The following is a 25,490-nucleotide window of genomic DNA, read 5'->3' as shown; positions in this document are numbered from 1 at the left end:
TAAAATAGATCTATAAAAATAGATTAAAAAATCTATTTCAGCACACACTGAAAAGACATTTGATAAATTTAAATATAAATCCTTTTCCATTAAAAAAATTTTTTTTCATTAGGCTCATTTTATTGTGATGTGAAATCAGTATCATGTTGAAAATTATTTAAATAGATACCCAAATTTTATTTAAAAAAAGGTTTTTTATAACTATTGACAAAATCTCATTAAACTGACTTCAAAGAGATATTATAATTCTTTGAAGAAGAATTTCTTTATATATTGACTCATTGAAACAAGTGGAGTTATTATCTGAGACTTAGAATCCTTTTTCTTATATATGTATTTTTTCTGGTAGTGGAATTTTGTATATTATTAAATTCTCTTTTATTCATCTTTTCAGTTTGTGAAAAAATCTAGACTGTTTTAGGTAATTGCAACATGCCAACAATGTAGTATCAATTTAGGGTTCCTTAGGCCTGCTGCTGCTGCTGCTGCTAAGTCACAGTCGTGTCCAACTCTGTTTGACCCCATCCCTGGGAGTGGGTTGCCATTTCCTTCTCCAATGCATAAAAGTGAAAAGTAAATGTGAAGTCGCTCAGTCGTGTCCAACTCATTGCAACCCCATGGCCTGCAGCCCACCAGGCTCCTCCGTCCATGGAAGTTTCCAGGCAAGAGTACTGGAGTGGGGTGCCATTGCCTTCTCCATCCTTAGGCCTATAGTCCATAATAAAATTTTGTTGCTTGCTTGTTGATGATGCCTGGATTAAAAAGTAATTTTTATTAAAAAATAACAAGATACTTCCTAAACATGATATACTAGAGAAACTTAAAACTCAGAAGCTTTGAAATAACTCACAGAGCAAATTTTATATTGATTAAATAACTCAAAAGTTTCAAAATAGGTTCTCAAAGGGAAAAAAAGCAAAACCTAGAAAACATATTCAAAGTGAAAACAATAAATGAGTTGATATTCTAAATTGATATAGAGCCCTTGCAAATTTACTTTTGAAAGGATATCTCTGTTTCAAAATGGGCCATAGCCAAGAGAAAGCAATTGAGAGAGAAGGAAATGAAAGTGCTTAAAAAGCAATGGGAAATTATTTTCACTGCTACTCAAATAAATAAAAATTAAAGCATAAAAGAGATACAATACTATTGCCTATTAAATTCTAAAATTGCGTATATTTATATTTAATGTATATGTATAGCTGGTTACAGACAAACAGTAGTCTCATCAGACAAATTCTAGGAAAAGTGCCCATAGATACATAAACTTTTAGTTTATGTTTACAAGAGCCTTAAAATGTTGTTCACATGTGACTCTAATAGTTATCCTCAGGGTTGGTAAGCTGTTTTTGGAAAGAGCTGGCATGCAAATATTTTTTGGCTTTGTGGGCCCCATAGGCTCTGTTGCAAATACTCAACTCTCCCTGAAGCATGACAGCAGCCATAGACAATTCTGGAAGTTAATGAGAGTGGCTGTGTTCCGTCAAAACAGACAGTGCACCAGATTTGGCCCATAATTTGCCAACCTGTGGTCTCTCCTAAGGAATAACATAGTGAAAGAAAATGCATGAAGCAAAATTACACGTACCTTATGAATTCCTCACAATTGCACTCATCTCACATGGTAGCAAAGTAATGCTCAAATTTCTCCAAGCCAGGCTTCAACAGTACGTGAACCCTGAATTTCCAAATGCTCAAGCTGGGTTTAAAAAAGGCAGAGGAACTAGAGATCAAGTTGCCTACATCTGTTGGATCATCGAAAAAGCAAGAGTTCCAGAAAAACATCTACTTTTGCTTTATTGACTATGCCAAAGCCTTTGACAGTGTGGATCACAACAAACTGGAAAATTCTTCAAGAGATGGGAATACCAGACCACTTGACCTGCCACCTGAGAAATCTGTATGCAAGTCAAGAAGCAAAGTTAGAACTAGACGTGGAACAACAGACTGGTTTCAAATCAGAAAGGAGTACATCAAGGCTGTATATTGTCACCCTGCTTGTTTAACTTATGTGCAGAGTACATCATGAGAAAGCCGGGCTGGATGAAGCACAAGCTGGAGTCAAGATTTCTGGGAGAAATATCAATAACCTCAGTTACACAGATGACACCACCCTTATGGCAGAAAGTGAAGAAGAACTAACGAGCCTCTTGATGAAAGTGAAAGAGGAGAGTGAAAAAGCTGGCTTAAAAACTCAACATTCAGAAAACTATGATCATGGCATCTGGTCCCATCACGTCATGGCTAATAGATGGGGAAACACCAGAAACAGTGACAGACTTTATTTGGGGGGGGGGGGGGGGCTCCAAAATCACTGCCTATGGTGACTGCAGCCATGAAATTAAAAGACGTTTGCTCCTTGGAAGAAAAGTTATGACCAAGCTAGACAGCATATTAAAAAGCAGAGACATTAATTTGCCAACAAAGGTCCATCTAGTCAAAGCTATGGTTTTTCCAATAGTCATGTATGGATGTGAGAGTTGGACTAGAAAGAAAGCTAAGTGCTGAAGATTGATGCTTTTGAACTGTGGTGTTGGAGAAGACTCTTGAGAGTCCCTTGGACTGCAAGGAGATCCAACCAGTCCATCCTAAAGGAAATCAGTCCTGAATATCCATTGGAAGGACTGATGCTAAAGCTGAAACTCCAATACTTTGGCCACCTGATGAAAAGAACTGACTCACTGAAAAGACCCTGATGCTGGGAAAGATTGAAGGCAGGAGGAGAAGGGAACGACAGAAGATGAGATGGTTGGATGGCATCACCAATGCGATGGCCTTGAGTTTGAGTAGGCTCCGGGAGTTGGTGATGGACAGGGAGGCCTGGCATGCTGCGATTCACAGGTTCGCAAAGAGTCGGACACAACTGAGTGACTGAACTGAACTTTATGAATTCAACTATGTAAAAAAGCATTTGTGATTTAAAAAAAAATGCTAGCAGAAACAGCATTAAAATATTAACCAGATTTTTTTCTTGAAAGGCGGAATAAGGACTTTTTCCCTTCCTCATTCCTACAACTCCACTGTTGCATGTATTAAAAATGAGAAAAATCCTAAAGTCATTTATTTGAGTTTGTATTTTATCAGTAAGCTAGAATTTCCCAGACCCGTTTAAGATTTGAAAGTATTCTTATTCGTGTTATTTATGTACATTCAAAAATTATTCTGGTTAATCTTCATCCAGTTCTCCATAATAATGGGCTTCTTTGACATTCAGAAATTACATTTTAAAATATTACTTGCTTTTAATCAATTCAGATTAGGATTCTGAATCCACTGTTAGTTACTCATGAAAATGCTTCACCTCTTCCAGAGCTTCTGATACTTTATAGGGATCGCCTAAAGCCACAATATTGGAAAATGTTGCCTATTTTTCTAAAGCTCTTTTAATGACTCATGTTCTAATAGCCTCTGTTTAAGTGACAAAAGAACCACTGTTGTTCGGAGGGATGTACAGTGTATTACACAAGTTTACCCTGGCAAGCCACCGGCCCTGATCTGCAATCCTGTGTCAGCACTTTTCAGTCCCACTAATATGGATACAGATGGGTGTGTGAGCTGCTCCAGGCTTCTCACGGGGCCAAGGAAAACATGGAAAACAAAGGCCTTTATGAGCTCCATGCTGACCACAGTCCCTGCAGTATTGCTAAAATCACATTTTTCTCTGGATTTGCCATATACAGAATACTTCTCACCTGAGAGAAATCAAATTTCATTCACAACCTAGGACCTAAGTTTGTTGTTCTAGTGAGAGTAAGTAATTGCTCCCTTTGGAAAAGGGAAAATGAAGCCTTTTTCAGCCTTTCTTTCTACAAACTTGCAAAACAGCTCAGTAGCTCTGAACACACAGAATGCAAACCATGGATAACTAGTTAGCCTAGAGCAAAGGCACACAGTTGGGCTGACACTACATACGTTTAGAAAAATGAAAAAAATGAAACCATTATCTGAGACCGTTCAAGCGAGAGAAAGATGTGCTTGGTCAGCTCCACCGTCACCTCAAAGAGCCCCACCCTGGCCACCACCAAGGTCGTCATCTCCTGTCCTTCACCCCATCTATTATTCTCTCTCAGAAGGACATGTGTGCTATTATAAGAGTTTCACATTAGATTAGGTTTAAATTTACTTGTTTTTGTCCACTTCCTTCACTAGAAATAGTTTCTTTGCAAAGGCAGACACCATAGTCTGTCTGAACTTTGCTGCTGCTGTTGTTCTGTTTTCCGTATTAAATATATGATAAATATGTGGTGAATGCACAGATGAATAGCAGGCTAATTTAGTAGGAACACTAGATTGCTATGGATTACTGGATTAGAGACAAGGTGTGTTCTACTCTGGCTGGACCATCAACCTGTTATTAATGAGGTTCCCACTCTAATAGTGCTGGGTGACACCCACCACAAATCTCAGCGACCTACATTGGAAAGCATTTTACTTGCTCACAAGTCTGCAGGTTCTCTGGGGATCTCCAAGGCTTGCTAACAGTCAGATTTGGGTCAGGTTGGCTTCACACGCCTCTTCCTTCTGACACCAGCAGCTACTTTTAGAGCATGTTTTCCCAGTAAACGGCAGAAGCATGAAGAGCAGATTTTCTGTCCTTCCTTTGTCCCCCATTCATGTGCCTTTCAGGTTTAGCCACATAATGCTCTGCCTCACACCAGCCCACGCTGGGTGACTCACCATCCTGCCCTACTGTCTTTTGTAGAACAGTTTCATCATCCAAAGGAAAAAACCTCTGGCTTCCACCACCGCTGTTTTGAATGGCAGTGTTTTGCCCTGGAGTTGATTTTTAAGTTTGAGTTTCTTCAGAAACTCACTTGAACACCACGATCCAGTACCAGCGGTCTGCCTCATATGTGCATCTCTACTTTTAGAAAGTTCCTTATTAAACTCTTCATAATGTGTGGGCTTCTTAGGTGGAATATTCAGTCCCTCATGATCTATCTTTTAGTTTATAAAAATAGCATATTATCTCAAGTCAGTTCTTAAACTACTTGGCACATGCCTTATTCTAACAAAAAGCTTTTCTCTTCTAACTGTATAGGCTAGCTCTTGTCAACTTTTCTATCCCCCCATCTCACCTGCGCTCACTATCTTCAAAACCCACCTCTTTTTTTTTTTTCAACCAAGACCTTTTTTAACCAGACCTCTTATTTTTTAACCTCCAGGACATTCCACTAGGTTCTTCTTCCAGTTCCTCAAAAGTCGGCTCATTCTCAAACTTCCCTCTCACTCTCCAATATCACTTTTTGGAGATGTTTTCTCTGGCCATCCTATCTAAAATAACTTCCTTCCATTCTCAAACTTATCAAGCCCTTTATTTCTTCTAGAGTCATTTGTCCATTTCTACATTTCCTGATTTATTGTGTGTCTCTTTTAAAAAGAGATAGTATGTCTGCCTAGTTCAGTAATAGTCTCTGCTGTGCATACAGTGCCTGATATGTAATAAGTATCTAATAAATATGAATCAAATGAAAAAAGAAAACTTTGGGCTCAGATCTTTCAAAATCTTCAGAAGTTTGGACTCTAAGCAGGAAATGTAGAAACAGTTGACTGTGTTGCCTATTAGTGCTGGTGTCCTAGGCCCGTGGTTCTGTGACCCAGATTTTTTTTGCCTGGATTTAGATCACTGACACAGTATTCTAAAATCTCTTATCTTGGGCATTTAACTTAGTTTCAAAGTTTTGTGTTCCAGACTCTGTTTTCAAGAAAAGGGACCTAGAGTATCAATTGGTCTTCTCACTTACTATTTCTGAATTTGACCTCTTCCGTGTTATTACAATAAATGCTGTTCTTACTGTTTTAGAGTACAAACACAGAATGACCCCAAAGCTGCCCAAATCCTCCTTAGACAAGGACTGATTTCCTGTCTTTCTCATCTGTTGTCTTTCCACTCTAAATCTTCCTTCTGTTTCTACCCTGATAGTGGCATGACGATAAAAATAAGCAAGGGGTTAATGTGACACATTTTTAAAAGCTAGTCATTCCAACTCACAGTACCCTCTCTATTAGAGGCTTGTGCAAACCCCCATGTACTCATCTCACTGGATACAATAAACCTCCACATCAGCAATTAGGATTTATGCACTTGCCAACTCTGATATAGATAGGAGCTAAATCTGTAACATTTTCAGCTTTGGGTGCTTTTAAACAACTTCTTGATACAGTTGAGACCATTTATAGCATTGACAGTGGGTATGCCTTGAAGACTCTCCTCTGTAAACTTAATTTTACTACTTTCCTTAAAATCCAGTGTCTACAAAGCATTTAAGAAAAGCTACTGTGAGTTGCCTGGATATTTTCCAAGCTCTGGATACCATAGTTAGTCACATGGAATGTGGAATAGGCTAGACATCTTGGAATTGTTCTTGTTAAACTGGTGTAAGCGATTGACCCAATAGCTTTAATAATCGTTATTTGTTTAACAAGTTCCTGTGAGGAAAGCTATGCAGTTGTCTTGTGAAGTAGCTTCTTAAAAGGCTTTTATTTTGTCTGGATATGATAAGGATCATTACATGGTATGTCTAACTGATGACTTAGTGCTCTTTCAGTGCATAGAAACTTCTATGGGAAAAAGAATTAGACAATAAGTACCAATGACTTAATACATGCCATGTTTCCAATTCAATTTGCTTTGATAAAAATCAAATAATCCCCAGGAACACAAATATTTATCTACAGTCATTGGACAGTCTGTTAAAATTGGCATTCTCAGTCCCTCCAAAACATTCATTTGTCCTTTATACGACCCACACATTGTCAGGAGGTTAATAATGTTGAAAAATTCCTGTGGTGTTCTTAGTTTTTGTGCTATCTGGCAGAGAAACATCAGAATCCTTAATTTTCTTTTCAACATAGCATGTTCTTTATTCACAATCAATGCTCTTCTGTCTTAATCAACAAAATAGGAAACAGATTTTAGAATTCTAAAAGCACTATAAATTCATAGCATTTTTCCTTTGAAGTATAATGTTTTATTGGACTACAATGAAACATGAAAAGAATTCATATGATCAGAAGGCTCTACAATTAAAAGCATAATAACCTGTCCTCTGTGGCATAGTCCAAGATTTTAAGGGCAAGCAGCTATTATTAAAGAGTTTGGTAAAGTGATTTTTTAATGTGCTAGGCTTATATTATAGAATATATTTTAAAATATGATTCAACTCTAAATACAATTATATACCACATTTCCTACTTGCAAAGATTATTCTTTCCTACTTAGTTTTTTTTTTTAAGTATTAACATTCTGCCTTAGTATCAATTACCCTAGCACCAAGGAAAAATGTACCTGAAACAGAAGATAAGTTATCTACTCTAATAAAACCGTAAGAGATAAACCCCTTTATTGAAGGTCAAGTACACGTTAAATGGTAAAATATCATAGGACTAACTACAGGGGACACCTTCATACTTTCATGGTTATTATCTTTATACACATGCCTAATGTACTTTCAAACAAGACTTTAAAAAAAGGAAAATTTGTCACTTTTTAGAATGGCAGTGAATGTTAGTCATCAAAGTCAAAAGCAGAGGCATGTTTCACTTTCTTCAGTAAGTTTCAGGTGTTTAGAAGAAAAGTACAATAGGAAGAAAACTTCTCTGATCAGAACCTCAGGAAAGAAATTTAGATCCAGGACTCCCCTGGTGGTCCAGTGCAGGAGCATGGGTTCAATCCCTGGTCTGGGAAGATCCCGTCTAAGAGCAGCTAAGACCGTGCACCTCAACTACTGAGCCAGCTCTCTAGAGCCTGCAAGCCACTACTGAGCCCACGTGACGCAACTGAAGCCCAGCACCCTAGAGTCCATGCTCCACTAGGTGACAAAAGAAGCCACCACAATGAGAAGCCCACACACCGCAACGAAGAGTAGCCCCCGCTCATTGCAACTAGAGAAAGCCTGTGAGCAGCAGTGAGGACCTAGCACAGCCCAAAAGTAAATAATCTTTAAAAAAGAAAGAAAGAAAGTTAGAATCCAGTTCTAACCTATCACAGAAATGGAACATAAACAGTATATTATATATATTATATGTATCATATAGCTTCTCATTAGTCTATATGGTAAGAATGTTGCTACTAAAAAGTAAAGCAATAGACCACTATTTCTCTTAAACTGACTAGTAGCCTAGAGATGTTTCCAGTGTCATCTCTTGTCCCCAACTTCTTTCTTAGACCTTGAAGGCCCTCCACCTTGATCTAACTTACCCCTGACTACCCTTCCTCTCCTCTCTACCACTAATTTCCCATGACCTTTACCTCCTTCGCTGATCTTGCACACTGAGCCCATTCTGATTAACCCCAATCAACCTTGTTTATGTCTATGTCACATAACCACTACAGCTTCACTTTCACATGCTGCTCCTCTACTCAAAGATATTTTGCCTTGGGTCTACATTCAGAGGCTTCCCAGGTTGCTCAGTGGTAAAGAATCCACCTGCTAATGCAGGAGTTGCAGGAGACTCAGGTTCGATTTCTGGGTCAGGAAGATCCCCTGGCGGAGGAAATGGCAACCCACTCCAGTATTCTTGCCTGAAAATTTCCTTGGACAGAGGAGCCTGGCGGGCTATAGTCCATGAGGTGGCAAAGAGTCAGACATGACTGAGTGATTAAGCATCCTACTTTCAGAAGTGGTTCTGTGGGTATGTGTAAGATTTGAGCTCTGGAGCTATTCTGCCTATACTCAAATTCCAGCTCTGCTCTAACTACTGGAAATCAAGTTAACTGATTCCATTAAGCCTCAGTGCCCCTACCTATAAAGTGAAGACTATAACAATTTATTAATACCTAATGGGGATACTGCGAAGACAAAATAAGGTAATGAAAGTAAAGCAAGCATTCAGTACAGTGCTGGTAGAGAACAAATCAATACTGGTTATTATTATTGTCTTTTCTAGTATTTCACCAACACAAAGGCAATTCTTTTCAGTGCAAAGGCAAAGTAATTCATATAACTTTGTATCATCCTGTAAGTATGGTGACTGCACTACTTGAACTGAAATCTGAACAAATGCTCCCACCGATTGCATACACTTATTGGCAAAGGAATAGAAGCATTGAAATGAGAACAGTACCAGTTGACTCAGGGTGGGAAAATCACTGTATGTGTAAGTCTTGTGCTTTGCTTTTTTAATAGATTGAGTCCTCAGATAAAAGCATGCCAGGTCTACACAAGTGAAATACAGGACTGATTTGTTTGGGGTTTTTGAATTTACAGGCAAGTTTTTGAATTCAAGATTTTTTTAAATTTACAGGCAAGTTAAGACAAGTTGTTTTCCTTCCAACTTGGGGTGCATAAATATAGACACCTATGCAATGTACTAGGCTATTGTTCTTGCTGCTGCTATTTAGTCACTAAGTTGTCTCCAACTCTTTGCTAGCCCATGGACTGTAGCCTGCTAGACTCCTCTGTCCATGGGGTTTCCCAGGTAAGAATACTGGAGCGATTGCCATTTCCTTCTTTAGGGGATATTCCTGAGGCAGGGATTGAACCCATGTCTCCTGCATTGGCAGGCAGATTCTTTACCACAGAGCCACCTGGAAAGCCCCAGGCTATTGTTCTTAGTGTGTTAGTCGCTCAGTCATGTCTGACTCTTTGCAACCCCATGGACTGTAGCCTGCCAGGCACCTCTGCCTATGGGATTCTCCAGGCAAGAATACTAGAGTGGGTTGCCATTCCCTTCACCAGAGGATCTTCATGATGCAGGGATCAAACCTAGGTCCCCCACATTGCAGGCAGATTCTTTACCATCTGAGCCACCAGGGAAGCCAGCTAGGGTAAAATAAAAGGGTTCAAAGTAACTGAATGCTAAAATATTAGAAATCATACAAATGATAGTTTACTTTCACAAAGTCTAGTGAGGAAATGGAGAAAATATTTCCAATTAAGTGACTGAAGCAATTTGTGTTTTTTCTTCTTAAAATTCTTTATCTGTCCTCTGGCATTGAAGAGGTGGATCTTCATGATTGTTTCAATTTATAGTCTGATTCTTGTAAAGTATAGCAGCAGGAATCCAAAAAGAGATGCATAACATTTCCTTGTTAGGGGCCACTTTTCTTACTAGGTGAACTGAACTGCATGCCTCCAAGGAGATGCCTAACACAGTTCCAGCTTGTTGCTGAACATCCTTAGCTCGATTAGCATCTTTGGAAAAGCTGTAACAGTGCACAATGGGAAGGAGTTCACTGCCACATGGCTGTCCATCTAAGAGTGCTTTGAAAGTGCTGAGAAACTCAATAGCCTTTGCTGGCAAATTCATGACAATGTGCACAGAGTGTTTTCTTTCTTTTGACAGTAGTCCCAGCTGCTGCATTAACTCTTCTCTGACTGGTCCTTGCAGGAAGTCTTTCCCATCCAAGTTAAAGACTTTTACCTTTTGGTTCACTTAATTTAATTTACAGTTGTGCACTAGCCATTCATGAGATTCAGGATTGAGATCATTAGCAAACACAGGGCAGTTTTCTTAGAGAAGACCTTATCTTCATTTACCAGAATTTGTTATGAGGACAATATCAGGAGAAAAATCTTCCCAGTACCAGGGTGGAAGAGGTCAGCACATGAAACAGGGGGGAAATAGACTTACTATCATGTGAGAACCAAATCTGGAGGGATACTGTTGATAGAACTGGAACCCCTGTGGACATAGAAAATGGTCCAGAAAGCTCATGGTGTCTAAAGTGTGTTAGTCGCTCAGTCATGTCCGACTGTTTGCGACCCCATGGACTGTAGCCCACCAGGCTCCTTTGTCCATGAGATTCTCCAGGCCAGAATACTGAAGTGGGTTGCCATCCCCTAGTAATTGTTTGAAGACAGACTTGACTTGGAAAATCCAAGCTTAACTCTCCAAATCTCATCTATTTAGTTGCAACTTTGTTAATATTAATATTTGAAAGCTATGTCTATAAGACTCAGTTCAGTTCAGTTCAGTTGCTCAGTCATGTCCGACTCTTTGCGACCCCATGAATTGCAGCACGCCAGGCCCCCCTGTCCATCACCAACTCCTGGAGTCCACTCAAACTCATGTCCATCGAGTCAGTGATGCCATCCAGCCATCTCATCCTCTGTTGTCCCTTTCTCCTCCTGCCCCCAATCCCTCCCAGCATGAGGGTCTCTTCCAATGAGTCAGCTCTTCGCATGAAGTGGCCAAAGTACTGGAGTTTCAGCTTCAGCATCAGTCCTTCCAATGAATACCCAGGACTAATCTCCTTTAGGATGGACTGGTTGGATCTTCTTGCAGTCCAAGGGACTCTCAAGAGTCTTCTCCAACACCACAGTTCAAAAGCATCAATTTTTCGGCACTCAGCTTTCTTCACAGTCCAACTCTCACATCCATACATGACCACTGGAAAAACCATAGCCTTGAACAGACAGACCTTTGTTGGCAAAGTAATGTCTCTGCTTTTTAATAGGCTATCTAGGTTGGTCATAACTTTGCTTCCAAAGAGTAAGCATCTTTTAATTTCATGGCTGCAATCACCATCTGCAGTGATTTTGGAGCCCAAAAAAATAAAGTCTAACACTGTTTCCACTGTCTCCCCATCTCTTTCCCATGAGGTGATGGGACCAGATGCCATGATCTTAGTTTTCTGAATGTTGAGCTTTAAGCCAACTTTTTCACTCTCCTCTTTCACTTTCATCAAGAGGCTTTTTAGTTTGTCTTCACTTTCTGCCATAAGGGTGGTGTCATCTGCATATCTGAGGTTATTGATATTTCTCCCGGCAATCTTGATTCCAGCTTGTGCTTCCTCCAGCCCAGCATTTCTCATGATGTACTCTGCATAGAAGTTAAATAAGCAGTGTGACAATATACAGCCTTGACATACTCCTTTTCCTATTTGGAACCAGTCTGTTGGTCCATGTCCAGTTCTAACTGTTGCTTCCTGACCGGCATACAGGTTTCTCAAGAGGCAGGTCAGGTGGTCTGGTATTCCCATCTCTTTCAGAATTTTCCACAGTTTATTGTGATCCACACTGTCAAAGGCTTTGGCATAGTCAATAAAGCAGAAATAGATGTTTTTCTGGAACTCTCTTGCTTTTTCGATGATCCAGCGGACATTGGCAATTTGATCTCTGGTTCCTCTGCCTTTTCTAAAACCAGCTTGAACATCTGGAAGTTCATGGTTCTGTATTGCTGAAGCCTGGCCTGGAGAATTTTGAGCATTACTTTATAAGACTAGGACCTTTTAAAACCCTGTCATTAAGGTAACACAAGAGTGACAGACAGAAATAGACAGAGAGAGTCAGAAAGAGACATGTAGCTAAAGGAAACAAGAAAACAGCTCCAACAGGCCCTAGTTGTAACAGAATGGCCTCCTGTTCTGTGAAGAGACTTGCCAGATAGACACACCCCTTAGACAATTGTAAGTACAGCAGTACATTCCAAAGTCGAATACAAATGCTTTTTATTATCTTCTATCTTTCATAGTCCAATGTTCCCAAGCATTTTGGTGGATAATTGAAAAATAATGTAACAAATTTCTTTCCTAAGTCTCTATTTCTCTCAGGGCAGATATAGTACCCAACGCAGACAGACACTCCATGTAACCAAAGATAATTATGTCTCTCAGGTAATCCAGTGGTCTTAACCTGATCATTGTGCCCTTTTACTGTCCTTCCCAACCTTCAATGAAACCAATATACATACACTCATGGGAACAGAATAGCTATAATGATCTTTTGTTTTCACATTCCTAATTTTCAGTCTTTACACACTTCTCCTGACTTTGCTTTCTTTTCAAGGTGAAATATTTACATCCCTACTGTATCTTATTCTGATAGCTGAGTTATTGTTATCTCACATATTGTGCTTTTTAAAATGTTGGTGCTAGTCACCATTAAGACTTGGTATTGAAAGGAAAAACATTCATCCTGTCCTGGGGGAAGAACCCAAGGCTAACCACCAGAGACAGACACACCATAATTTATGGCAGTATTATACAGAGCATAAAATCAGGGCAGATAATATTGGAGCCAGGTCAACGTACCCAGTTTTTTCACAATGCTATTTCCTCTACTTTAGTGTATGCTTGAAAATCTCTATCATATAAAACTTCAAAATTTTATAAGAGATCAGTGGGACAGTCTCAGAAAGGGGGGGAAAGTGATCTTAACTAGAGTCTCTGAGTTCAGATTACTCTAGGAAGCACTCAGGTTTAGCAGAGATCCTGAGTTCCTCTCTTCAAACTTGGGAAGCTCATGGGAGGAAGAAGGGTATTTATTTTTAGTGTGAGCTACTTCAGTGAGAGAGTACCCAATTGTTTTGTTCAGGTGATCCAGACATAAAAAGCTATATATTTAATTTTCAACCAAGATGGAGGCCAGGTAAAGAAAAGTGTGAAGACTTTGGTGGTAGACAGACTAGATTCAAATCCTTCTGTCCATATAATTTACAGGAAATGACTAATTTCTCAGACTTTTTATCCCTTGTAAAGTGGAGTTAATATCAGCCTCACAAAGTCATTATATGTAAAGGACATTCTGATACGTCTGGCAAATAATAGATTCTTCATGTTTATTTCCTTCCTGCCTGCCATAGTTTCAGTTGCTTACCACATAACGTATTTGAGAAACACTGAAGACTTTCTGGATATAGCTTTGAAAATATTTTCAGTTCTCCAAAATACCAGCAAGAGCCAAGGATATCCAGTCACTGAACATTATTAATAGAAGGACTATTAATAGATGAGGAACCCATATCTTTAGACAGATTCTTCACCAGATTCTTTGGTGTTTTAGAAAGGACAATGAGCTCTCTGTTAAGGACCTGAATTATCATCTCCACTCTCTCACTAAGAAGCTGTTGCCTTGGAAAGAAATACCTAATCAACCCTTATCCTTCGAATAATTCTCAAAAGGACTTTTAAATTCTCCACTTTCTAAAACTTGAAGAATAGTGGGCACAGAGACTGACTGAAATACGTGAAATTAAGAATTTGCTATGTCATATATTAAATAAAGATCACTTTGGTTTTCCTCAGATATTAAAACTTCACTTATTTGAGTTTGACAAACACAATACAAATGTGAGGTTCTGACTCTGAATCAGTGACCTTGCCAGAATCCACTGCAAATTGTCATGCTGTGTGTGTTGTGTGATTATTAATGCTTTTACTATGATGAAAGCAGCATCACAAATTTAATGCAATCACTGAACAGTTGCACATTAACTAAAGTCAAGCACAGAGACTAATTAAGAGTATGGGCTCTCAGGTGTCAGACATAGCAGGCCCCAAGACATATAGTCTTGGCAAGTTACTTCACATTTCAGAACCTAAGTTGCCTTGCCTCTAAGATAAGATATAACTATATTTAAACCCATCAAAAGCATGGAAATTAAAACTGTAATCAAAAATCTTACAACAAACAAAAGCCCAGGACCAGATGGCTTCACAGGTGAATTCTACCAAAAATGTAGAGAAGAGTTAACACCTATCCTACTCAAACTCTTCCAGAAAATTGCAGAGGAGGATAAACTCCCAAACTCATTCTATGAGGCCAGTTCAGTTCACTTCAGTCATTCAGCTGTGTCTAACTCTTTGCAACCCCATGGACTGCAGCATGCCAGGCCTCCCTGTCCATCACCAACTCCCAGAGTTTACTCAGACTCATGTCCATTGAGTCAGTGATGCCATCCAACCTTCTCATCCTCTCTCATCCCCTTCTCCCGCCTTCAATATTTCCCAGCATAAGGGTCTTTTCAAATGAGTCAGTTCTTCGCAGCAGGTGGCCAGAGTACTGGAGTTTCAGTTTCAACATCAGTCCTTCCAATGAATATTCAGGACTGTGAGGCCACCATCACCCTAATACCAAAACCAGACAAAGATGCCATAAGAAAATAAAACTACAGGCCAATATCACTGATGAACATAGATGCAAAACTCCTCAACAAAATTCTAGCAAACAGAATCCAAGAACATATTAAAAAGATCATGCATCATGACCAAGTGGGCTTTATCCCAGGAATGCAAGGATTCTTCAATATTCACAAATCAATCAATGTGTACACCACATTAACAAATTGAAAGATAAAAGCCATATGATTGTCTCAATAGATGCAAAGAAAGCCTTTGACAAAATTCAACACCTATTTATGATAAAAACTCTCCAGAAAGCAGGCATAGAAGGAACATACCTCAACATAATAAAAACCATATATGATAAATGCACAGCAAACATTATCCTCAATGGTGAAAAATTGAAAGCATTTTCCCTAAAGTCAGGAACAAGACAAGGGTACCTACTTTCACCACTACCATTGAACATAGTTTTGGATGTTTTAGCCACAACAATCAGAGAAGGAAAAGAAATAAAAGTAATCCAGATTGGAAAAGAAGAAGTAAAGCTCTCACTGTTTGCAGATGAAATGATCCTCTACATATAAAACCCTAAAGACACCACCAGAAAATTACTAGAGCTAATCAATGAATATAGTAAAGCTGCAAGATATAAAATTAATACACAGAAATCCCTTGCATTCCTATACAGTAACAATGAGAAAACAGAAATTAAGGAAACAATCCCATTCACCATTGTGATGAAAAGAATAAAATACTTAGGAATAAATCTACCTAAAGAAACAAAAGACCAATATATAGAAAACTATAAAACAATGATGAAAAAAATCAAAGATGACACAAATAAATGGAGAAATATACCATGTTTGTGGGTCAGAAGAATCAATATAGTGAAAATGAGTATACTACCCAAAGCACCATACCCATGAGCAGTATGAAAAGGCAAAAGATAGGACACTGAAAGATGAACTCCCCAGGTCACTAGGTGCCCAATATGCTACTGGAGATCAGTGGAGAAATAACTTCAGAAAGAATGAAGAGAGGGACCGAAAGCAAAAACAACACCCAGTTGTTAATGGGACTGGTGATAGAAGCAAGGTCCAATGCTGTAAAGAGCAATACTGCATACGAACCTGGAATGTTAGGTCCATGAATCAAGGTAAATTGGAAGTGGTCAAACAGGAGATAGCAAGAGTGAACCTCGACATTTTAGGAATCAGCAAGTTAAAATGGACTGGAATAGGTGGATTTAACTCAGATGACCTGTATATCTACTACTGCAGTCAGGAATCCCTTAGAACAAATGGAGTAGCCATCATAGTTAACAAAAGAGTCCGAAATGCATTACTTGGATGCAATCTCAAAAATGACAGAATGATCTTCTGTTCATTTCCAAGGCAAACCATTCAATATCACAGTAATCCAAGTCTATGCCCCAACCAGTAACACTGAAGAAGCTGAAGTTGAATGGTTCTATGAAGACCTATAAGACCTTTTAGAACTAATCCCAAAAAAAGATGTCATTTTCATTTATAGGGGACTGGAATGCAAAAGTAGGATGTCAAGAAACACCTGGAGTAACAGGCAAATTTGGCCTTGGAGTATGGAATGAAGCAGGGCAAAGGCTAATAGACTCTTGCCAAGAGAACACATTGGTTGTAGCAAACACCCTCTTTCAACAACACAAGAGAAGACTCTACACATGGACATCACCAGATGGCCAACACCAAAATCAGATTGATTATATTCTTTGCAGCCAAAGATGGAGAAGCTTTATACAGTCAGCAAAAACAAGACCAGGAGCTGATTGTGGCTTAGATCATGAGCTCTTTGTTGCCAAATTCAGACTTAAAACTGAAGAAAGTAGAGAAAACCACTAGACCATTCAGGTATGACCTAAATCAAATCCCTTATGATTATACAGTGTAAGTGAGAAATAGGTTTAAGGGGTTAGATATGATAGAGTGCCTGATGAACTTTGGACAGAGGTTCATTACATTGTACAGGAGGCAGTGATCAAGACCATCCCCAAGGAAAAGAAATGCAAAATGGCAAAATGGCTCTCTGAGGAAGCCTTACAAATAGCTGTGAAAAGAAGAGAAGCCAAAAGCAAAGGAGAAAAGGAAAGATATTCCCATTTGAATGCAGAGTTCCAAAGAATAGCCAAGAGAGAGAAGAAAGCCTTCCTCAGTGATCAGTGCAAAGAAATAGAGGAAAACAATAGGATGGGAAAGACTAGCGATCTCTTCAAGAAAATGAGAGATACCAAGGGAACATTTCATGTAAAGATGGGCACAATAAAGGACAGAAATGGTATGGACCTAACAGAAGCAGAAGATATTAAAAAGAGGCGGCAAGAATACACAGAAGAATTATACAAAAAGATCTTCATGACCCAGATAATCACGATGGTGTGATCACTCATTGAGAGCCAGACGTCCTGGAATGTGAAGTCAAGTGGCCCTTAGGAAGCATCTCTATGAGCAAAGCTAGTGAAGGGGATGGAATTCCAGTTGAGCTATTTCAAATCCTGAAAGATGACGCTGTGAAAGTGCTGCACTCAATATGCCAACAAATTTGGAAAACTCAGCAGTGGCCACAGGACTGGAAAAGGTCAGTTTTCATTCCAATCCCAAAGAAAGGCAATCCCAAAGAATGCTCAAACTACTGCACAATTGCACTCATCTCACATGCTAGTAAAGTGATGCTCAAAATTCTCCAAGCCAGGCTTCAGCAATACATGAACTGTGAACTTCCAAATGTTCAAGCTGGTTTTAGAAAAGGTAGAGGAACCAGAGATCAAAATGCCAACATCCATTGGATCATCAAAAAAGCTAGAGAGTTCCAGAAAAACATCTATTTCTGCTTTATTGACCATGCCAAAGCCTTTGACTGTGTGGATCACAAGAAACTGTGGAAAATTCTGAAAGAGATGGGAATACCAGACCACCTGACCTGCCTCTTGAGAAACCTGTATGCCGGTCAGGAAGCAACAGTTAAAACTTGGTATGGAACAACAGACTGGTTCCAAACAGGAAAAGGTGTACATCAAGGCTGCATATTGTCACCCTGCTTATTTAACTTATATGCAGAGTACATCATGAGAAACGCTGGGCTGGAGGAAGCACAAGCTGGAATCAAGATTGCCGGGGGAAATATCTAGAACCTCAGGTATGGAGATGCCACCACTCTTATGGCAGAAGGTGAAGAAGATCTAAAGAGCCTCTTGATGAAAGTGAAAGAGGAGAGTGAAAAAGTTGGCTTAAAGCTTAACATTCAGAAAACTAACATCATGGCACCTGGCCCCATCACTTCATGGGAAATAGATGGGAAAACAGTGGAAACAGTGACTGACTTTATTTTGTGGGGCTCCAAAATCACTGCATATGGTGATTGCAGCCATGAAGTTAAAAGACACTGCTCCTTGGAAGGAAAGTTATGACCAACCTAGACAGCATATTAAAAAGCAGAGACATTACTTTGCCAACAAAGGTCTGTCTAGTCAAAGCTAAGGTTTTTCCAGTAGTCTTGTATGGATGTAATAGTTGGACTATAAAGAAATCTGAGTGCTGAAGAACTGATGCTTTTGAAGTATGGTGTTGGAGGAGACTCTTGAGAGTCCCTTGGACTGCAAGGAGATCCAACCAGTCCATCCTAAAGGAGATCAGTCCTGAGTGTTCATTGGAAGTTCTGATGCTGAAGCTGAAACTCCAATACTTTGGCCACCTGATGCAAAGAACTGACTCACTGGAAAGACCCTGATGCTGGGAAAGAAAGAAGGCAGGAGGAGAAAGGGACGACAGAGGATGAGATGGTTGGGTTGCATCACTGACTCAGTGGACATGAGTTTGTGTAAACTCCAGGAGTTGGTGATGGACAGGCAGGCCTGATATTTTGCAGTCCATGGGCTCGCAAAGAGTCAGCCACAACTGACTGAACTGAACTGAACTGAACTGACCCAAAGCAATCTATAGATTCCATGCAATCCCTATCAAGCTACCAACAGTGTTTTTCACAGAACTAGAACAAATAATTTCACATTTTGTATGGAAATACAAAGCAATATTGAGAAAGAAGAATGGAACTGGAGGAATCAACCTCCCTGACTTCAGACTATACGACAAAGTTACAGTCATCAAGACAGTATGGTACTGGCACAAAGAGAAAAATATAGCCCAATGGAACAAAATAGAAAGCCCAGAGATAAATCCATGCACCTATGGACACCTTATCTTTGAGAAAGGATGCAAAATTATACAACAGAGAAAAAACAATCTCTTTAACAAGTGGTGCTGGGAAAGCTGGTCAACCACCTGTAAAAGAATGAAACTAGAACACTTTCTAACACCATACACAAAAATAAACTAAAATGGATTAAGGATCTAAATGTAAGACCAGAAACTAAAAATCTCCTAGAGGAAAACATAGGCAAAACACTCTCTGAAATAAATCACAGCAGGATCCTCTATGACCCACCTCCCAGAATATTGGAAATAGAAGCAAAAATAAACAAATGGGAACTAATTAAACTTAAAAGCTTTTGCGCAATGAAGGAAACTATAAGCAAGATGAAAAGACAGCTTTCAGAATGGGAAAAAATAATAGCAAGTGAAGCAACTGACAAAGAATTAATCTCAAAAATATACAAGCAGCTCATACAGCTCAATACCAGAAAAATAAATGACCCAGTCAAAAAATGGCCCAAAGAACTAAACAGACATTTCTCCAAAGAAGACATACAGATGGCTAACAAACTCATGAAAAGATGCTCAACATCACTCATTATCAGAGAACTGCAAATCAAAACCACAATGAGGTACCATCTCCCGCCAGTCAGAATGGCTGCTATCAAAAAGTCTACAAACAATAAATGCTAGAGAGGGTGTGGAGAAAAGGGAACCCTCTTACACTGTTGGTGGGAATGCAAACTAGTACAGCCACTATGGAGAACAATGTGGGGATTCACTAAAAAACTGGAAATAGAACTGCCATATGACCCAGCAATCCCACTCCTGGGCATACACACCAAGGAAACTAGAAGTGAAAGAGACACGTGTACCCCAGTGTTCATCACAGCACTGTTTACAATAGCTAGGACATGGAAGCAACCTAGACATCCATTGGCAGTTGAATGGATAAGAAATTTGTGGTTCATACACACAATGGAATATTACTCAGCTATTTAAAAGAACACATTTGAGTCAATTCTAATGAGGTAGATGAAACTGGAGCCTATTATACAGAGTGAAGTAAGTCAGAAAGAAAAACACCAATACAGTGTATTAACACATATATATGGTATTTAGAAAGTTGGTAATGTTGACCCCATATACAAGACAGCAAAAGAGACACAGTTGTATAGAACAGACTTTTGGACTCTGTGGGAGAAGGTGAGGGTGGGACGATTTGAGAGAATAGCATTGAAACATATATATTAGCATATGTGAAATAGATGACCAGTCCAAGTGAGATGCATGAAACAGGGCACTCAAAGCTGGTGCACTGGGACAACCCTGAGGGATGGAATGGAAGAGAGGTGGGAGGGGGATCTGGGATGGAGGGACACAAGTATACCCATGGCAGATTCATGTCTACGTATGGCAAGAGCACCACAATATTGTAAAGTAATTAACCTCCAATTAAAATTAATTAATTAATTTTTTTAAAGATATATCTATATTTAAAAGTTGGTAAATGAGAGGATATAGGTAAAATGTTCTTGACAATTAGGAAGTGCTTAAGAATCTATTTCTTCATGAATTTCCACTAGTCATTCATCATTCATCATTGTGTGTTTGTGTGTGTAAGAGAGAGATTACACATTTATATGGCTTTTAAAATGGCAAAATCTTTACAAAGTAGTAGGACAGTCTTCAGGAAGGCTGATCAGTCTGGGAGGCAACATGGGACTCAGACAGACTAAAGAGTTTTAAAGATTAGGTGATTCTCAATAGGAAACGTCCTTCCATCAAAAGCCACAGATATCTCCAAAGCCCTTCCCAACACAGACCCTGTCACAGTCAACCTGTGCAGGCACATTGATCCAGACAATTTGCAAATCACCTTTGAATAACAGGAATCTCACCTCCAGCATATCACTTATCTAGATAATTCAAAGCTAAGATACATTTGAGTACAGTTGAAGAGTCTATATTTGAGAAGATACATTTGGAACAATTGTCAAAGGAGACAGAATTCTACATGAGAAAATCAGCATTGATTCAAGAAAGTGACCCCTAAATCCTGGACAATGCAGAATGTGACCCAGCACTCTTGACACTGACACAGTTCAGCAGGTGAACCAAATCCCAAATGACCTGAAGAAGCAGACCCACACCCAGAACAACCCAAACCAACCATTCCCCGACCACCACATTTTTCATCATCATAGTGGAATGAAACAAAGGACAAGGTATTGTTAGTATCCAAAGCATTTTGTGGTGGATACTGACTTAGATATACATAAATTAAATGTTGCAAATGAGTGTATTTTCCCATTACCTAGGTTGACTATTTCTCAAAGATGGCCTGTAGTTTTGTTAAGAAAAATCAGGTAAGCTGGTGCCAGGACACAACATTCACAGAGAAACATGCCCATAACATAAGGTGACCAAGACAGGCCTTAATGCTCTTCAAGAGCACCACTTCTTAGGCACACACTACAAATATTGACTATGGATATTATAATTTTTCAGGCCTCTCACCGCAAGATGAGATTTAGAACACTTACGTAAGTTGGCTATCTTTATTTAGGGGGCTCAATAAAATCACTGGTGCTCCCAGAGCAGAACAGACACTAGGGCTTTATTGATTTGGAAAGAAAAGATTATGTCACTGTCTGCATTCCAAATTGAAAAAGGGAACTATCTACCTTTGCACTTCATCTATCTCATTTTCTCAATGTTATCTTCTCATTTTTCTTCTGCCCTTATATCCTCACAGTTTGTTTCCCCAAAAGCTATTCATCTTTTCCTCACCTCATATCAGCAAGGAAATCATTTAATTGATGAGACTGGTTGCCCCAGTTTACTATTTCTTTTAAAGATAGACTTTCCCCACAATAGAATCCATGCCAGAAAGACAGCTCCACAACCACCCCCACCACCTCAGCCTTGGAGTGAGAAAACCCAGACATTTATCTGGACCTGCCACTGCCCTGGCCTGAGAAAGCATGAGTCTCTGAGACAAGAGAGGAAAGGCTGCAGACAATAGCAGAAGCTGCATAGTCCACAATGCTCAACTGTGCACCACACCCATTGGTGGAATTTGTTACCAGTAAACATGCATTGCTCAAAGCACCATTATTTATTATAGATGAAAGAGAAAAATCATTTAAAGTCAGCTCAGCTCCAATTTGATACCTATGAAAACTGGACAGTTTTGCTTCTCTGAACTTGAAACTAGAAAAGGGTAGCTCTTTGTTACCTAGAGACGGCTCTTTTCCAAGTACCTTGAGTACAGTTTCTCTCTTGAAACTCTAAAAGGGACAATAATTTCAAATCATTTTATAAATCAATAAGGGCAGGGAAATATGGAAAACCATGGAACACTGGAAATCTTACAATCCTCTAGAAATTACATGTAAAAAAATGAAATTTTAGTGTTTGTAATTAGCCTTACTAAGCAACAAGAAGTGTTTAACATCTAACCAAGGTAAAACAATATTTCAAAGAATAATGAAGAGTAAGGAAAAAGGACAATGTACCAGCCATACTCCACATCCTGAAGAGGTCTGCCCTATCTTATCCTATCCTGTCTCCCTGTTGGCTGTAACTCTCAGCACTTCCAGAAATCTCTCAGCATCCTCTTCCTCCCTTCCATGATATCTCTCAGCTCAGTCTAATAGCCATATATCTGCCTCTCTCTAACTTGTGTCTAATGATGAGCAGATCGTTCAGTCTTCCCAGCTCTCAAACATAGTTTTCCTCCAGAGTCTGTGGGTCTCCCAGAGTTTCACGCTTTGCAGCCTATTAACCAAACGAATGCTGCTCCTTGTCACTCTGGAATCTGTTTCATTGCCTTATGCCTCCAGTTATCTGGAAGAAAGTAAAAACTTGAACTTCCTGCTTATTCCCTTAATTAACCTCTCTGACCTTCAGTTTTCTCATCTACAAAATGGGCTAGACCATGCCCCCAAAATTGCTATTAGGTTTAGAAATGTTTCAGATAAAACACTTAAACCAAGGTTTAAAACACACTAGATACTCTGTAAGGAATGATAGTAATAACAAAAATAATAATACTTATACTACACTGGAAGTAAACAATGACATATAAAACAATACCAAGTTTGTAAGCAAGAAGTTCTTCCGATATAACAAAATATGTATTGAGCCAATAAAATGATAGGAATCAGAAAATTTTTTTGTATTATATCTTAGTTTAGAAATATTCCATGAGGTAATGTGATCAGCATTTTCCAAATGAGGAAATTGAGGCATGAAAGGATTAAATAATTCACCCAAGGCTAATCAGTTGTAAGTCCTAACCCTTTTTTGAACCCAGTTCTCTTTCATACTAGAGACTAGAAAAGTAGATAAAAGGCTTCTGCTGTTGAAAGCCATCTCACTTTAGTTTCAAGTGCCCCACAGAGAGTTTTCATTGTTCAGCATCTCGTTCAGTGAATCCACAATCCTTCGCCTTGATAACCCACCCTTGTTAAAAACAAGATGGGGTCAAAACTGTTCCTCCTGCCTCCCTTCCTCACTGTATTTCTTTTCCCCCCTCTCTACCCAAGATCCTCAGTGGCTCTATGCAGGACACTAAATGCCCTCCAAGCTTAGCCCCCAAATACAGAAGTGCCCCCCAATCCATCCTTTCCTCTAAAATGACCTCCTTTCTTTCCTCATTAAAGCTCTCATAAACTCAGCATCTCACCACTAAACCAAGAGAGGGAGGTAATTTAATGAAACTAATTCATCCATAATATTTACTATGTGACAATGTCCCAGGCACACCTACTTTACTTTTAAAGAAAACGTCTAGTACCAAAAAGCTAATAATTGGTCAAGTGTCCAAAAATAAGAATTTCTTGTTTGTTTAGTGTTTAAAAGAGATCAGGCAGTGTGAAAGATTTGACACAAAATGTCATATTTCTAGGCTCAGTACTCACCTTCAAATAAAAGTCTATGACACTTCTTTCACATTCTGATTTGATCACTGTTTTCAGTACTTCCCAGAACTCACATCTTCCCCTCCACCAAAGTACACCCAAAAACAAGAATCAAAATTTAGTTCTACACTTTTGAAAGAAGATTAAATCTTGTTCTCAACCATATCTTCATCAATACATTCCTCCACTGTATATTTCATCTTTTAAAATTGCTTTTATTATTTTGAAAAGAATAATGCACATGATTAAACAAAATTAAACATACAAGAAAGTATACAGTAAAAAGTTATTTTCTCACCTATAATAGACCTTTTATTTTATTCCCCCAAAGTAACTGCCATCACATTTTCTTATGTACACTTCCAGATATTTATCATGAATATAGACATACATGTATGTGATTTTTCCTAAATTGAGAAATATAAATAGTTTTTTACTTGGCTTTTTAACAATATGTCTTACAGATCTGCATATAAAAAGTATTTTACTATTTCCATTGTTGTGTATTATTCTATTCTTCAGATATACCATAATTTATTGATCAATTTCCCTATTGGTAGATATTTGGTTTGTTCTTAATATTTCCTGAATATTAAGAAACTTAATTTGCATATATGTCTGTATATATTTTTGAACATATCTATAGAAACATAAGGCTCAAATCACAATTGTTGGATAGAACAGTAAGTGCATTTTGAATTTTGATATTCTTAACTTACCCTTCCAAAGTTTCTCCAATACACACTTCCTACAGTGAGTGTATAAATGTGACTGCTTTTTCATATCTTCACCAACATAGATTTACCATATATCTTCCTTACCTCTGGGTGTGGAACTATTGATCATGTTTTCAGTGAGAGAAGCAACAAGAGGGTAGTGATCATTGATCAGGAATGAAATGATACCATGAAAAGTGCCCTAAACAAGTTGGACTACGAAGTGAATTTGATTAGTTTTCATTTTATAAATATTTGAATAATTACACCTTTAAATATATCCTTCAAAATAGCATCTTTGTTGGTTTAGTCATTCAGTTATGTGCAACTTTTCATGACCCCATGGACTGCAGCATGCCAGGCTTCCCTGTCCTTCACCATCTCCCAGGGCTTGCTCAAACTCATGTTCATTGCATCAGTGATGCCATCCAACTGTTTCATCCTGTCATCCCCTTCTCTTGCCTTCAATCTTTCTCAGCTTCAGGGAATTTTCTAATGAGTCAGCTCTTCTCATCAAGTGGCTAAAGTATTAGAGCTTCAGCTTCAGCATCAGTCCTTCCAATGAGTACTCAGGACTGATCTCCTTTAGGATGGACTGGTAAGATCTCCTTGCAGCCCAAGGGACTCTCAAGTCTTCAATATCACAGTTCAAAAGCATCAATTCTTCGGTGCTCAGCCTTCTTTATGGTCCAACTCTCACATCCATACATGACTACTGGAAAAACCATTGCTTTCATTAGACAGACCTTTGTTGGTAATGTCTCTGCTTTTTAATATGCTGTCTAGGTTGGTCACAGCTTTTCTTCCAAGGAGCAAGCGTCTTTTAATTTCATGGCTGCAGTTACCATCTGCAGTGATTTTGGAGTCCAAGAAAATA

At 38.9% G+C, this 25,490-nt stretch overlaps 1 long non-coding RNA gene across 1 annotated transcript in view; it reads right to left on the bottom strand.

Annotated features, from left to right (window-relative positions):
• Nucleotides 1-25,490, bottom strand: part of LOC122452873 — an 89,452-nt gene that overhangs the window by 46,911 nt on the left and 17,051 nt on the right. The gene's annotated exons all lie outside the window — the stretch shown is intronic.

This window comes from Cervus canadensis, chromosome 14, assembly GCF_019320065.1.
Source record: "Cervus canadensis isolate Bull #8, Minnesota chromosome 14, ASM1932006v1, whole genome shotgun sequence".
Lineage (NCBI taxonomy): Eukaryota > Metazoa > Chordata > Mammalia > Artiodactyla > Cervidae > Cervus > Cervus canadensis.
This window is presented reverse-complemented; position numbering and strand designations above follow the sequence as displayed.